The sequence below is a fragment of the Falco rusticolus genome, chromosome 7 (assembly GCF_015220075.1).
Source record: "Falco rusticolus isolate bFalRus1 chromosome 7, bFalRus1.pri, whole genome shotgun sequence".
NCBI lineage: Eukaryota > Metazoa > Chordata > Aves > Falconiformes > Falconidae > Falco > Falco rusticolus.
In genome coordinates this window covers 2,693,515-2,706,517 of record NC_051193.1, presented here as the reverse complement: position 1 = coordinate 2,706,517, position 13,003 = coordinate 2,693,515, and the positions used below count along the sequence as shown (strand labels likewise).

Sequence of the window (13,003 nt, the reverse complement as noted above, 5' to 3'; positions counted from 1 at the left end):
TTATCTCCTGGCAGAAGCAGAGCTGCGAGTTCACGGACTCTGCAGCAAAGCCCACTGCAAATGCCAGGTCCTGCACACAACCAGCTCTGGGCTGGCACCTGGCAGCAAAGATCTCACGAGCATCAGACAATTGCCCATGCTTTCAGAGGGGCATGGGGGGTTGCCCAGGTCCCTGGACCCATCCCTCTTTTTCCAGGGACCTTGCTTGCTTTAGGCAAGGGGAGCTCATCTCCAAGCTCCTGGTCTCTGTCCCAAGCAGCCCAGAAGCTGTTTCATTTATCTTTTGTAGATTCTCTGCCATGTAAATATTTGCTTGTAAAGCCAGTTATAGACAGCATTGTTATGTGGAGGAAATGGGTATTTAAGGCTGCTCTGGTTTGTTATTGATCACGTTATTTTGAAGGCCAGAGCCCTTTTTATAGGGCAGCTGCTACTGTTACGGGATCTCTGAGCCGGCTGGTTCAGTTAGGGCTTTGCCTCCTGGTGCCTCCCACCAGGCTGGCTGCGGGGGCTGGGCTGAGCTCGCAGGGGGTGCGGTGACTTTTCCCTTGCACTGGGATTCCCTTCCCCTTTCCCCTTTGATCTTCCCTTCCCAGACAGGTCTGCTTTTCTTCCCTTCTACTTTAGGCCCCACCAGCTCTCCCTTGCCCCTTCCCCCCACACCCCGTTCTCATAGCTTTTGGAACATGCTGTCAATGACTGCTACCCGCTTCTGCTCTGGTTCCAGCACAGGGCTGGCCCTGTGCCCTGCTTTCCCTGATGCTGATAAGCTCTCCCTGGCAACAGCTCCACCTCAGCAGAACATTTCCCTTCTCCTGATCCCTTGTCCCACAGATCTCTTGAAGATCTGTCCTCCCTTGGCAACCCAATTCATCTTTCCTAGTTTTTTGTCTACCTCTTTGTTTGTCTTGTCTGTCTGAAGATCACCTTCATCATGCCAGTAGACTGTTGGCTTCAGGAATGGCTGCCCAGAGCCCGTCCTCAGTTGCCATCACCGCTTGCGCTGCCTGGAGCCGTATCTCTGTGTCGGTGAGCGAGCTCCGCGTGGGTAGCTGAAGGTTACCCCAACCCACGGGCCAGCTCGGCACTGCCTGTGGGTGCGCTGGCTGCGCTCGCCCTGCCTTGTTCCTTCATGTCAGGCTGCCGAGGTACAGCTAAAGCTCTCATCCGGAGTGTCATCATCTCATGGCTCAATTCCTTCAACATCCTTTTCTCTGGCCTTGACAAATGCAATCTTCTCCCACTCCTGCCTGTTCAGAGCTCTGCTGCAAGGATCATTTTCCTCGCCTGTCATTTTGCTCGTGTCACCCATGCTTTACTTGCTTTTGCTGGTTCCTGCTGGCAAACAGCAGTTACCTGTCTCTGCTCTCCAGGCCTTTCACAGCTCTCTTTCCTGTTAACCTCGTAGTCCCTCTCCACCGGTGGTTTCTCGCTGTCAGTCAGCCCTTGGTGGCAGCCTCTGCCGGCACTCGCTGTGCCTCCCGGCTCTGCTTTCTGCCCCAGTGCCTCCTGCGTGACCAGAAGCTCCTAGATGCACCCTGCAAAAGAAGCATCTCCCAGCCCTTCACCCCTCTTTTGCCAGTCTCTGTCCCAAACCGGTGACGGTGGCTGGGGTGCACATGTGGGAACCACCCGGCTGCCAGGCAGCAACCCTGTTTTCTCCTTCTGGTTCTTCTCACTTTCTGCTTAGGCTGAAGACCTTTGGGGCAGGGCCTTTTTCAGCAGTGGCTGTCTAAAGAAAGATAAGCTTGTGAGATCCTGCTGGCTCTCTGCGTGGTGCTGTGCCCTGCTGCCATGCTTTATGGAAGCAGCAGTGAATTCAAGACGAATTTGGCAGGCGGGGTGGGGATGTTAGGTTCCTCCAGGTTTAGGGAAAAGAAGTATCTGGATACCAGAGAGGGACCTTCTCTGGCACCCAGGGTTGGAGGCTGGCTTTGCACTGGGTTTGTACAGCTCGGTGCTGTTGTGGAGGCGGGTTGAGCCCCCACCCCTTCTTGCTTGATGCCTGCTCGGTTGTGCCTGGGGCGAAGGGTGCGGGCAGCTTCCCCAGCCCTGAACCTTGCTGGTGGCTGAGGGACACCCCAGGGCAGCATTTGCTGTTGCAAACCAAGTCCAGCCCCAGGCACCACCTGCCTGGGCTCAGCTGGAGCACGGGCAGGGTCGCGGGGATCCTGAGCAGAACGTGGAGCCCCAGCCTGCACCGCAAGTGCCAGAGGGAGATAAAATCGCATCAATGCCTTCGTCTGCCCTTATGGATTTTTCCACCGTATTTCATAAGTGTTCATTTTTATTTATGTGAGGTTAAAGTCAGTCCAATTTGGAAATCAACTTATCTGAGGAGCTCCCCTCAGATCTTATTAGCTTCATGTAGTATTTCTATTCATTTTTGCTAGTACCACTCACCAGGCTGGCTGCGGTGGCAGTAACCCTCTCCCTGCCAGGGCCATGGGGCCGGGAGCCTGGTAGCTGCAGGGAGGGCTGTGGGAGCAGCAGGTCTGGCCTCCCGGTGAAGGGCTGGGGCTCCCGGATTTCCAGCTTCCCACAGCGTGAGGGAGCAGTTCCTGACACCTGCTCCCACACGGTTCCCCCTTGCTGCGCCCAGCACCACCAGCTGCTGGCACAGAGGGCATCTTTACCCGCTGGCACTGGAAATCAGTGGCTGGCTTGGACGCAGAACAGTTAGGAAGCGCTCGGGCTATCCTTGTAATTAGAGAAATTCCTGGAAGAAGAAGAAGAAAAAAAAATCCAGTGAGGGCTTTTAAAGGAGAGCTAGGATGCCTGACTCGGGAAGTCCTTCAGCCGCAGATTGTCGGCAGCTGGAGGAGCGTCCTGGGGGGATACCGGTGCACGCTTGGCCAGCTTTTACACCCATCCCCTGGCATTTGTTGCTGGCCCCTGCCAGAGAGGGTGTTGGCAGGATGGACCTTTGCACTGGAGCTGGCAAGCAGTGCATCCCTTCCCGAGGTGTTATTTCGGTAACCCCAGCGTTAAGGTAGGGGTCAGCTGTCAGCCCCAGGCAGAGCTGCCAGCATGGGATGCATACCTCCCCGTGTGGTAGCACGGTGCTCCGCTCCTAAAGCATCACAGCTGCCCCATCTCTCCCCTGCCTTTGATTATTTATTGGAGCAGTTTGATACTGGTGACTGTAATTAAAAGAAGAAAAATACACACAATAAAATGATTTCTAAAATGGCAACATGCTGGATGCAGTGAAGCAAGGAATGTATTAAATATTTATTGCCACTGGTCTGCTGGGGGGGGGGAATTAAAATTACTTAGCCTGAGAAAAACATTTTAATTATTTAATTTGAGGGGAAACCTCCCCCACAGCCCTCCTCACTACTAAGCCCTAGACAAACGGCAGCATAATGTAAGGTTTGATTAAAATCTGAATGGGACTAAGGCCTGGAGATTAGAACAAGGGATGGGGAGCCACGTGGTAGCCATCCGAGCCCGAAGTCCCCCTGCTCCTCCATGGTGGGTCTGGGCACGTGATCCTGCATCTTGCAGGAGTGATTCTTGCTCCCACGGTGTGGTTGATGCTTAGCAGCAGTTTGCCAGGGATTTGCTCTGCATGTGGGAGCCTGGGCTCAGGACAGGATTGCTGGGTGCATCAGTCACGGTGTAGGAAACTGCAGCATATTACTGTGACTTGAACTTTCTGGACCCGTGGGTTGCTCTGCAGAGTTTCACAGAGGCAGGAGCTCTGGCGCGTCAGTCCCAGCAGCCAGCTCCACCACGCAGGCTCTGCTAGGCTCGTCCTGCACCAGGCATCTATGCTGTGCAATGGCATGGGGCTGTGCAGACCCCTGCATCTCATGGCATTGATATACTGAGCTGTGAGGCTTTTCCAGAGAGCCTGGGTGCTCCCCTGCAGGAGGCATAGGGGCCAGCATGCTGCTGGCACGGCTGCTTGAGGATGGAGCTGAAGATCTTCCAGCCGCATATCAAAGACTGAGAAGTACGAAGCGTGTGGTCTGGTGGAGGTTGATTTTTTTTTTTTTTTTTTCTGTGAAAGGAGGGGCTGTGGCTTTTTTTCCCCTTGTGTCTCCAGATTGGCACTCTCTCATTATTAGCCCCCTGGAAACAGGCACTTTGACTGAAAAGAGCCATCCCAGCCTTCACTGTAACAATCAAAGCGGCTCAAGAATAAACATGACTTGGCAAGAATAAACACAAATTGCAGTGCTTGCTGTGAACAGTGATATCCAAGGGAGCAAACATCAAATGAAGGATTATCCCTGTTTGCAAGGAAGCTCTTCTAGCAAGAGATTGAATAAGGACCATCTGCAGCCCAGAGCAAAGGGGCTACCAGGAGAACCAGCTTGTGCCATCAGGAGCTCTCCTGTTTGAAGCTCACGTGGTCTCCTTTAGGCACTGTCTGGTTTTACTTCATACGCTCTGTTGGCTGCTGAAGCCCTGAGCCCTTTGCAGTTACCTCTGGCTTGCAGACAGCGTGGGCAAGCCGAGAGCCCAAGGAAGGGAGGAGGGTTAGAGAGGATGAGGAGGGCTTCCCTGGGGCAGGCAGGTGGGGTAGGTAGTGGACCTGGCTGTGGTGGCTGTTAGCAAAAACACTGAGTGCCAGTGAGAGCCAGAGGAAGATCACATCAACCAAACGCTCCGAGCAGCTCTGCTTTCTGCTCCTGACGCTGATGCTGCCGGTCTAAGGCAGGAGTCCTAAAAGCAGCCACCTGCGGGAAGCGAGCAGGAGCAAGCCCTCCTCCCCAAACCCTTGCTGAGACACAGCCTGCACAACATAAATCAAATTTGGAGGCAAGGAGGTTCTATAAACAAGCTTATTTTCTGAAGCCAGGTCCCATTATGTTATCTGTCACTTTATTGGGGTTTCTGAGCCGTTTATTTTTATGTATATACATCGGAGCTGGTGAGCCGGCATTGGCCTGAGAGTATAAAGCTGACAAGACACAGTAGCAGCGTGTGAAACCTGTCAGCAGAGCAGCCGCCTGTGAAATGAACACGAGAGCTGAGGCTGATGATTTTATTTCTGGGGAATCTCAGGTAGCGCACACGGGGCGCTGAGTGCCACTGGGCACAGCCCCAGCTGTGCCACCCCCCTGCTGCCGGTGCTCAGCCCTCGGAGAGGGGCCGCTACCGCACCCATCACAGGCAGGAATAAGGTCTTGAAGCAGCTGGAAATGAGAATTTCTTCTCAAGGAATATCTTCTTAGGCTGCTGAAATACTTTGGTCACCCGGAATCTGTATAAAAGGGTAAATTTTCTTGGGGTGGAAGGTTCTGAATACAGTTCTGCAACACTTTGCTTTCTGGTGTTGATACTCTTGGTAACTGTTCTCTTAATGTTTAGTTTGTTTCTTTGTATTTAAGATCAACTCAGATTTAGCGTTAAGGATTTGTTCTGAAATGGGAGAACTGGAGTTCCCTTATCTAAAAAAAAATATATCTATGTATGGCTTTTAAATGTTTTTGAAACTTTTTTTCCAGTTGTTTTACCCCTGGAGCAACATTTTGCCAAACTCAATAGTCTTGACAAAAGCCTAAATGAATAATTGTTTCTGTCATGTTCCGGGAGAAAAGGATTTAGATCAGCATTTTTTCCTCTCAGTTGGAGCAAACATTTTGGATGTGAGATAGTTTTATGGGTCACTGAAAACCCTAAAGAATCGTCTAGATTGTTATCAGCGCAAGGGTAGGAAACGCAGACCCTACTGTTACCCTGTTGTGACCTTGCTGTGCGTCCTCTGGTTTCGTGCAGAGAGGAGGTTGCTGTCGTGTTCTGGTCCTTCAGCAGGCGCAAAGTGCTCGGCGCACCCGCGTTGCTTCGGAAGGGCAGTGGGAGGTTGTGAGCGGCTGTGGTGCACGTGGAGGTTGATGCTCCCTGCCTGCTCCTGCCAGATCTTCCACCTTTTTTTTCTTGCCAGATTTCCCAGATGAATACATCCAGGCTTGCCCTGCTAGCCCTCTCTGTTTCAGCGATGCGCTGGCACGTGGAGGGTTGGTGGATGATAGCGTGGCTGTGTTTTGGCAGCAGGAGGTGAGCGTTGTGGCTGGTGCTGGGCAGGAGAAGGAGCCAGCAGCAAGCACTGTGCTGCCTGCCCGTCCTGCTGCCGCAGGAGCCCTGCGGGGCTGCTCCCCTGAGCGGCTCTCAGATGAATAAAGTCTGGTTAGGTCCCGTTTGGCAGGAATAATACTTAAAATTTTAATCTAGGCTCCCACTCTTTATCTTCATGATTCATGAGGTGTAGCAGTGTGTCATCTTCCTAGAGCCATTCAGGAAAACGCCTGTGGAGCAGCTGCGTGTCTCATGGGTACCCCTCGGAGAGCCGACGGCCATGGGTTAGATGGTGGCGTTTTTCTTCCTCAAAGCAGCAAGCCCTGGCCTGTGGGTAGGAAGTTTTTTGGTGCTGCTCTGCTGCCTGCTTAAAAGCAAGTGGTCTGATTATAATCCTCAGCTTTGTCTCTGGTTTGTGTGAGGAGCACGTTTCCCTCCCTGATCTGACTTGCAGCCTCTTCCCCCAGCACATCACGTGCCAGCCGGCTGCGGAGGGAGCCCCTTCTCCGTGAGCGAGAGCAGGCGGCAATGCCTGACTGATCTGCCACCTTCCAGCCTGGGTCATCCCTCTGCAGGTCTGTCGCTCACCTGCCTGGGCACTGCTAAATCTAACCTGGAAGAAACAGCTATTTTTCAAGTGAAATAGGAAGGTCTGAGTCTCACGTTCCCCAAGGCCACTTCGTAGGGCTCCAGTTGCTCTCCAGACACTTGTCTTTCTGTGCCGGCGTCTTACAAGCAAGAAGAAAGGCCACAGGGCTTTTCTGCCTGCTGTGAGCCCTCGTGGCGAGCACTGCGTGTGTCTTGCTTCCCCCAGCCTGGAAAGGTGTAATGTACCCCAGGTTTACCCTCTGTGGAGCGACGTCTGTGGTCTGCACACCGTCAGCATCTGCCTTTGTGCTTCTCTGCACCGACCCGCTTATTGACTAGGAGCATAATTGTGCTGCATCATGTCTAATTGGTTTGCTCTGTCACCCTCCATTTGCTTTCTCTGGCTGCACCCTCCCCGCTCCCCTCCGTAAGCGCACCGAGCCGTGAGCGTGAGCAGGGCACAAGGCCACACTCCTGATTGCTGGAGGAAAAAAAAAAAAAAAAAGCCCCCCAAACTTCCTCCTTTCTTCTCCTAAATTCAAATGACAAGAAACAGAGGAAAACAATTTTGCAAACCCTTGGCAGAGGGCCAGCTCTGATAAAGAGCCGTAATTAATCTCCCCAGCTTTATTAGAATATCATTACAATTAACTCAGCAATCTTATGTTGATCAAAGCCATTGTTCCCCACAGAGCAGAGGAAGCCAGCGTGAGCCTGGGTTCTGTGCTGCTCAAAAGCACCAAAGGCTGGATGTGTCCCGCCAGCCCGACGGCAGCCGCTCTGCCCTCCCGCCTGGCAGCGCCGGGGCCTGCAGAGGTGCGGGCCGCAGAGCCACACTGGCACAAACCTCTGTCCCCATCCTGGCTCCTGAGCCTCTCGCAGCTTTGATTGATTTATTTTTTTTCAGATGCTCTTCTCTGTTGAGCTCTTACAGCCCAGATCCACCATGGGCTCCTAGGTGTCCCTCATTGCCCACGTAGATGCTTCTGGGTCCAGCCTTTTAAGCAGCAGGTTTATTCCTTTGTGTGCATTCAAACAGCTCTTCGTGTGCCTGCTTCCTCGTCTCAGCTGGAGATACGGTGGCTGCTGCAATAATACGGCGAACAGCAGCATAGCGGGTAAAGAAACCAGGGGAAGCATTTGTGGGAGCCACACGTGAAAGAAAGGAGAGTTGTCAGAATGAAGCTTCATAAGCTCTACAGTTAAATAGCCCAAGATGTGTGCTATAGAAAGGCAGAGAAAATGAGCACCGTTAAACTACCCCTTTCCTCCTTTTCAAACTGTTCTTTTAATATCTGGTATTTATCTGTAATTTAAGCCTGTGATTAGTTTTATCAAAAAGATAGTTCTGAGGCAGAGATCTTAAAAATGATTAGGTGTGTGTTTGACAGACAAGAACAGCTCCGCTTGCACTGCAGGATAAAGACGTATCTGTTTGCTGCCTGGAGCATCCATCTGTGAGGGCCTTGTGCCAGGAGGAACCTCCTGGTTCCGCACGGATCCAGCCCAGCCTTTCAGGGCACTGCTCGTTCTCCTTTGAAGGTGCCAGAGCCGGACCCTCTTGTCACTGGGCAAGATTGTTTGAGGGGAGCTTGTGTTTCTTCTTCCTCGCCCCACTTCTGCTTTTGGAAAATACTCTCAACTTTGGTGCTGTCACTGGGGCCCTGGACAGCACCCATCCTGATAGCTTGGGGTGTGTGGACCTGGACATGCCTGGGACGTTTGGCAGTTTTGCTTCCAGAGCATCCCATCAGAGAGGCTTGCTATGGAGGGGGGCGGGGAGCCCACAGCCCGTTCCCCATCTATTCCTGCCTCTTCCTGCATGGTGCCAGCCCTCTGCCCAGCCGGAGCAATGCCCAGGGAGTCCTCCGCTCTCTGGTACTCGGTGCAGAGAGCCAAGGAGGTTTGCTCCAGGGCAAACAGCCTGGCCCTGCCTCTGCTTTCAGCCTGATGTAAGACGGCACAGGTGGAGGTTTTATTCCTAAAATGGCTCTGCCACACAGGATTTCTATGCTGCGAGCAGGCACAGCGAGTGTGAAACCATGCTGTCTGGTTACACAAAGGAGAAGCACGGGAATTTAAAAAGCTTTGGGTCTCTTCACCCATGGTTTCTGGAGCAGGTTGCAATGGGCGGCGAGCTGTGGTGGCAAAGGCAATGCTGCGCTGCCAGCCAGCCTGCCTGGGAAGGGCTGTTGGGTGAAGGTGTTTGAAGCCCTTGCTCTTGCTTTTTGTCCTGAATTCTCATCTGTTTGAATTGTCAACACTTGTGAGACCTGGTGAAAAGAAAAGAGAAAGAACAGGCAGGTCCAGGGTTGGGTCTAATCGACCTTGGCATCGTCCCTTGGAGCAGCTGCCCCAGTGCATGTGCTGGTGCAGATACAGCCCTGCCTGGCTTCACCTGCGCTCTGCAGATCCGTAACCCTTCGGGTGGGCACAGAAGGAGCAGGACTGCATTTGCAGCAGAGATTTCACGTGCAGGGTATGCTGAGCAAATGCGCCTCACTGGTGGCACCAAGCACCGAGCAGGATCTGGGGGAGGCCCCCCCCAGCTGCAGCAGCGGCTGCTGCAGGCCAGGGGCATGAGCAGATTAACAAATGCAATCAGACGACTTCAAGGAAGAAAGGTTTGTTAAGGACTAATAAGAAAATTGTGCAGAGACAACGGTGTGGCTTGGAAGCTCTGTAACCTCAGGCTGCCTGAGGCTGGGAGGGATTGCAGAGCAGGGGGGTTAGCAGGGGGTTCTGTACTCACACGGGCATTCCCTCTGCCGTAGGCACCTGCCTGCGGCCATGCCTGGGGGCACGTTCCGGAGGTGTGGGGGGCCCTGGGGCTGGCTTAGCATGGCCCTTCTCCCGGTACAGACCCTCCCAGTCCCCCAACCCTTGTACGAGAGAAAGCTGAGGTTTTTCACCTTCCCCAAGCCTGTGTCCTTGGGTATGGCAAGGGAACCTTCTGTGGGCGATGGACACCTGGTATCTCACCTCTCCAGACCACTGAGGAGGAGCTGTGGCTGGATGAGGGTTAGGTTTGCTTTCCCCAGCACAGCTTGAGCAGTGCAGTGTCCAGCACGGGTGCAGAGACATACACCCTGCAGCTGCGGCAGGGACCTGATGCTGAAACAGAGTCCTCAGGTCTGACATATGCTGCCGTGTAGGATCCCCTTCCCACCTCTCTTTCCCTGCCTGTCGTCTGGCCGTGGATCTGAGGCAGTAGAAAACCCTAAGAAGAACAAACCAAGCCCGTAAGAGCCATAAAGCCTCCGGTGGCAGGGGTTGTGGCTTCACGTGAAGCGCCACAGTTGCTGTGAGGTCCTTTGCTGGTTGCCTCCCTAAGATGAGAACTTGTCCCTTCGCAGTGTGGCTGCCAGCCCTCCTCCCCATGGGCACGGGCAGGTGCTCAGCCTGAACGGAGCGGGCTCGGAGGGAGCAGGAGCTGGGGAGGCTCTTCCGAAGGGCGTCAGGCAGTGCTTCCCTCCCCACACTCTGTCCCACCTTCCCTGGGAGGCAGCAAGCACCACTCCTCCACTGGTGTCCCCGCACCTGGGGACATCAGTCAGGCTTCTGGCGTGGCTGCCTCCGGTCTCCGAGTGAGACGCAGGGGCTGACTGTCAGGTTGTTATTAAATATCATTAGTAAGTAACAAAACTGTGTGGAGCACTTCAGGCGCCGATGGTGGCTGGAGGAGGGATCATTTGCAGTGCTGGGGAGACGAGCGGGTGGTGACGGTCAGGGACACCTCATGCTGGGCTGCTTCCCACTCCATCTCCTGCTCATCACCTCCAGGAGGCAGGAGGGACGGGTGTTTCCTTGGGGGGAGACACGGGTTTGCAGGGAACCCCTGTGGTGTTGCTAGGGGACTTCAACATGCCCCAGTGTGGAGTCCCCAGGATGGTCTGTGCAGGAGGAGGGAGGACCTGTGCCGCCCCCAGACCCTCCTCCTCTTGTACCACTCTGTTCTCTAGGGACTCCGGTATGGGGCCGGGCAGACTCCTGCCTGTCACAGTGGAGCTGCCCAGGGGAAAAGGCTGTTTTAGCATCTCTTCTACCCAGCAGAAGCAGCTGGAAGAGAAATTTTGGAGTTGTTTGTCTTGCTAACCTTGTTCCATTCCTGGTGCTAGCTTTCCCCTACAGAGAGCTGGAGATGGTGGACCGTTGGGAAGGCAGTGCCCAAATCAGCAGCCCCAGCATCTCCAGGAAAGCTGCCTGCTTCTTTGGTGCCTGGCTAGCCATGGAGCTCTGGGGAGGAGCTGGCTTTGGTGGCAGGGACGTGAGCCGAAAAAGCCGGAAAGGGCCGATCTAAGGAGCGAGATGGAGGCAGAGGCACCTCTGGTGAATGCGCCTGGAGTGGGAGCCGAGGGACTGCGAGTCATGTAATCATCTGCTTGAAGCAATTGCAGGCCGTCAGTGGAGTGGAGAGACACTTACTTGGCGTTTATTTAAGGCGAGATGCCCTAGTTTCGTTCTTTCAGTGGAGTCCCTAATTATTTCTTGGTCTTTGTAGTGAGCTAATTAGTTTTGCAGCACTCAAGGCTGGGGAACGCTGATAGGCTTGGGAAGCACAAGCTGGAGGGACGAGGAGGAGGAGAGAGCTGCTGGAAGATGGCTGACTGGCAGATGGGAATGGCTGGGAAGCAGGGCAGGGTTTGGAAAGCTGATGGATGATGGTCTGGGAAGGATGATGGAGAAGGGAAGAGCCATAATTTCATGTCAGGCAAGGTGCTGGAGTGTAGCGATATGGGGAACTGCAGGTGGTAATTGAGGGGGATGATGAGGTGGAGAGGGAGTGAGAGGGATGGCTCGTGATAGAGCAGCGGCAGCGCCCGGCACAGGGCTCAGGGGTGGATCCTGCACAGAATGGTGCACAGCCGCACCCAGGGCAAGGCAGCAGCTGCCCTTGTACATGGTGCTGCGTCGGGCAGCTGCCTGTCCCACAGTGCTGCTGACTCGGGCTTGCAGGACCAGCAGCGTTTCCTGACTGTCCCATCTCATTTCCAGCTTAGTGGTGACACCGAGGAGCTCTGCTGGAAGAGCCCAGCCTGGTCCCTGCCATACGGAGCGCGGCTGGTCCCCAAGCTGGATGCTCCCCTTCCCACCTGATCAGAGCTGCTGCGTTCAGAGAGAGCCACCACAGGTAAGGTAACCCACACTGGTCCCCAGGTCATGGTGCTCCCACGTCCGCTCTGGCTTTTGTGTACGTGGACGCCTCGCTGCTCTGATGTAGGGCTGCGCTCCAGAGCTCACGCTCCCTACGCCTGTACCGTGAGCCCGGGGATCACAAAGGTCTTGCTCCTGTTCTTGCTGTCGTTGGGAGGTTCCCAGTGGCCACCAAGTGCAGCATGTGACAACCCTGAAGTGCCCAGGTGGCCATGGATTTATTAGGGTATTATCCTACTAGTGCTGCAAATGGTGTCATCCGTCTTCTAAACTCTGCACTTTGTTTCAGAGAGAGAATTTAGTATATCCAGGCAATATGCTGTAGTTTTAGCATATGATAAAGCCCTGCTGGGAAGTGTAGTTTTATTGATTTTGTTATTAAAGTGCCACCGGAATAAATTTGCTCATTTGAATGAGATGTCTTATTACCTGGATCGTAACAGGCACATGATGAAATCTCTGAAGGGGCTGGAGCTACCTGCTGCGTGATGATGGGGAGCTGAGGTGGAGCAGCTGACAGGGACCCACAGCTTTCACCCCGCTCACCCCAGGCTGGGTCACCCTGAGACCCTCAGCACCCACCCAGGTCTGCTGGGAAACCCTACTGGGGACCCTCAGGGTAGGCACAAACTGCAGGGGTGAGGGGGGCACTGTGTATTAGTCGAGGTCATATTGTTCCTCTGATCCTTTGCTCAGGTAAGGCTGTTGTTTTAAAGGAAATTGAGGAAAAATCTCTTTCACAGGGCAATATTTCTTTAGTACCACCAGTAATGGGGGTGGATTGGGAAATGAACCGTTCCCCATTACACCGGGACCTAACCGCACAGCCCGTGCTTTCCAGTTAAAATTTGATTGCCTTGAATCCTGCGGATTATGGAAAATAAGAAAAAGGCCTAGTAAAATTTATGGGTTTTAATCATAAACCGATAGAATCACAGTAAATCTATTGTAAGCGTGCAGATACAGACCCAAGGAGGGGAGAGCAGCAGCCCCGCTTTTTGCTGGGGGAGCTGCACGTACCCACGGTGGGGCCAGGGGTGGGGAGTGGGGCTGCTCCCCCAGCCGCCCCCGCCGGGGTGCTGAGCCCCCGCACCTCAGAGCCTTTCTCACCGTAAAAACCCAGTGGCAGGGACAGCACTGCAAAGTTCATGCCCTGTCTCATGGCAAACTGGTGGGGGGGGACAGCACATGGGGGTCAAGGAAGGGGGGAGGTGGGAAAAGGAGGGCAAGG

At 54.0% G+C, this 13,003-nt stretch overlaps 1 long non-coding RNA gene across 1 annotated transcript; it reads left to right on the top strand.

Annotated features, from left to right (window-relative positions):
- The first annotated feature begins 11,116 nt into the window (after positions 1 to 11,116).
- On the top strand, positions 11,117 to 12,887 carry LOC119151622. Its single transcript, XR_005105483.1, has 3 exons — positions 11,117 to 11,334; positions 11,614 to 11,749; positions 12,216 to 12,887. It is a non-coding gene; the product is annotated as an uncharacterized LOC119151622 (long non-coding RNA).
- The last annotated feature ends 116 nt before the right edge of the window (positions 12,888 to 13,003 follow it).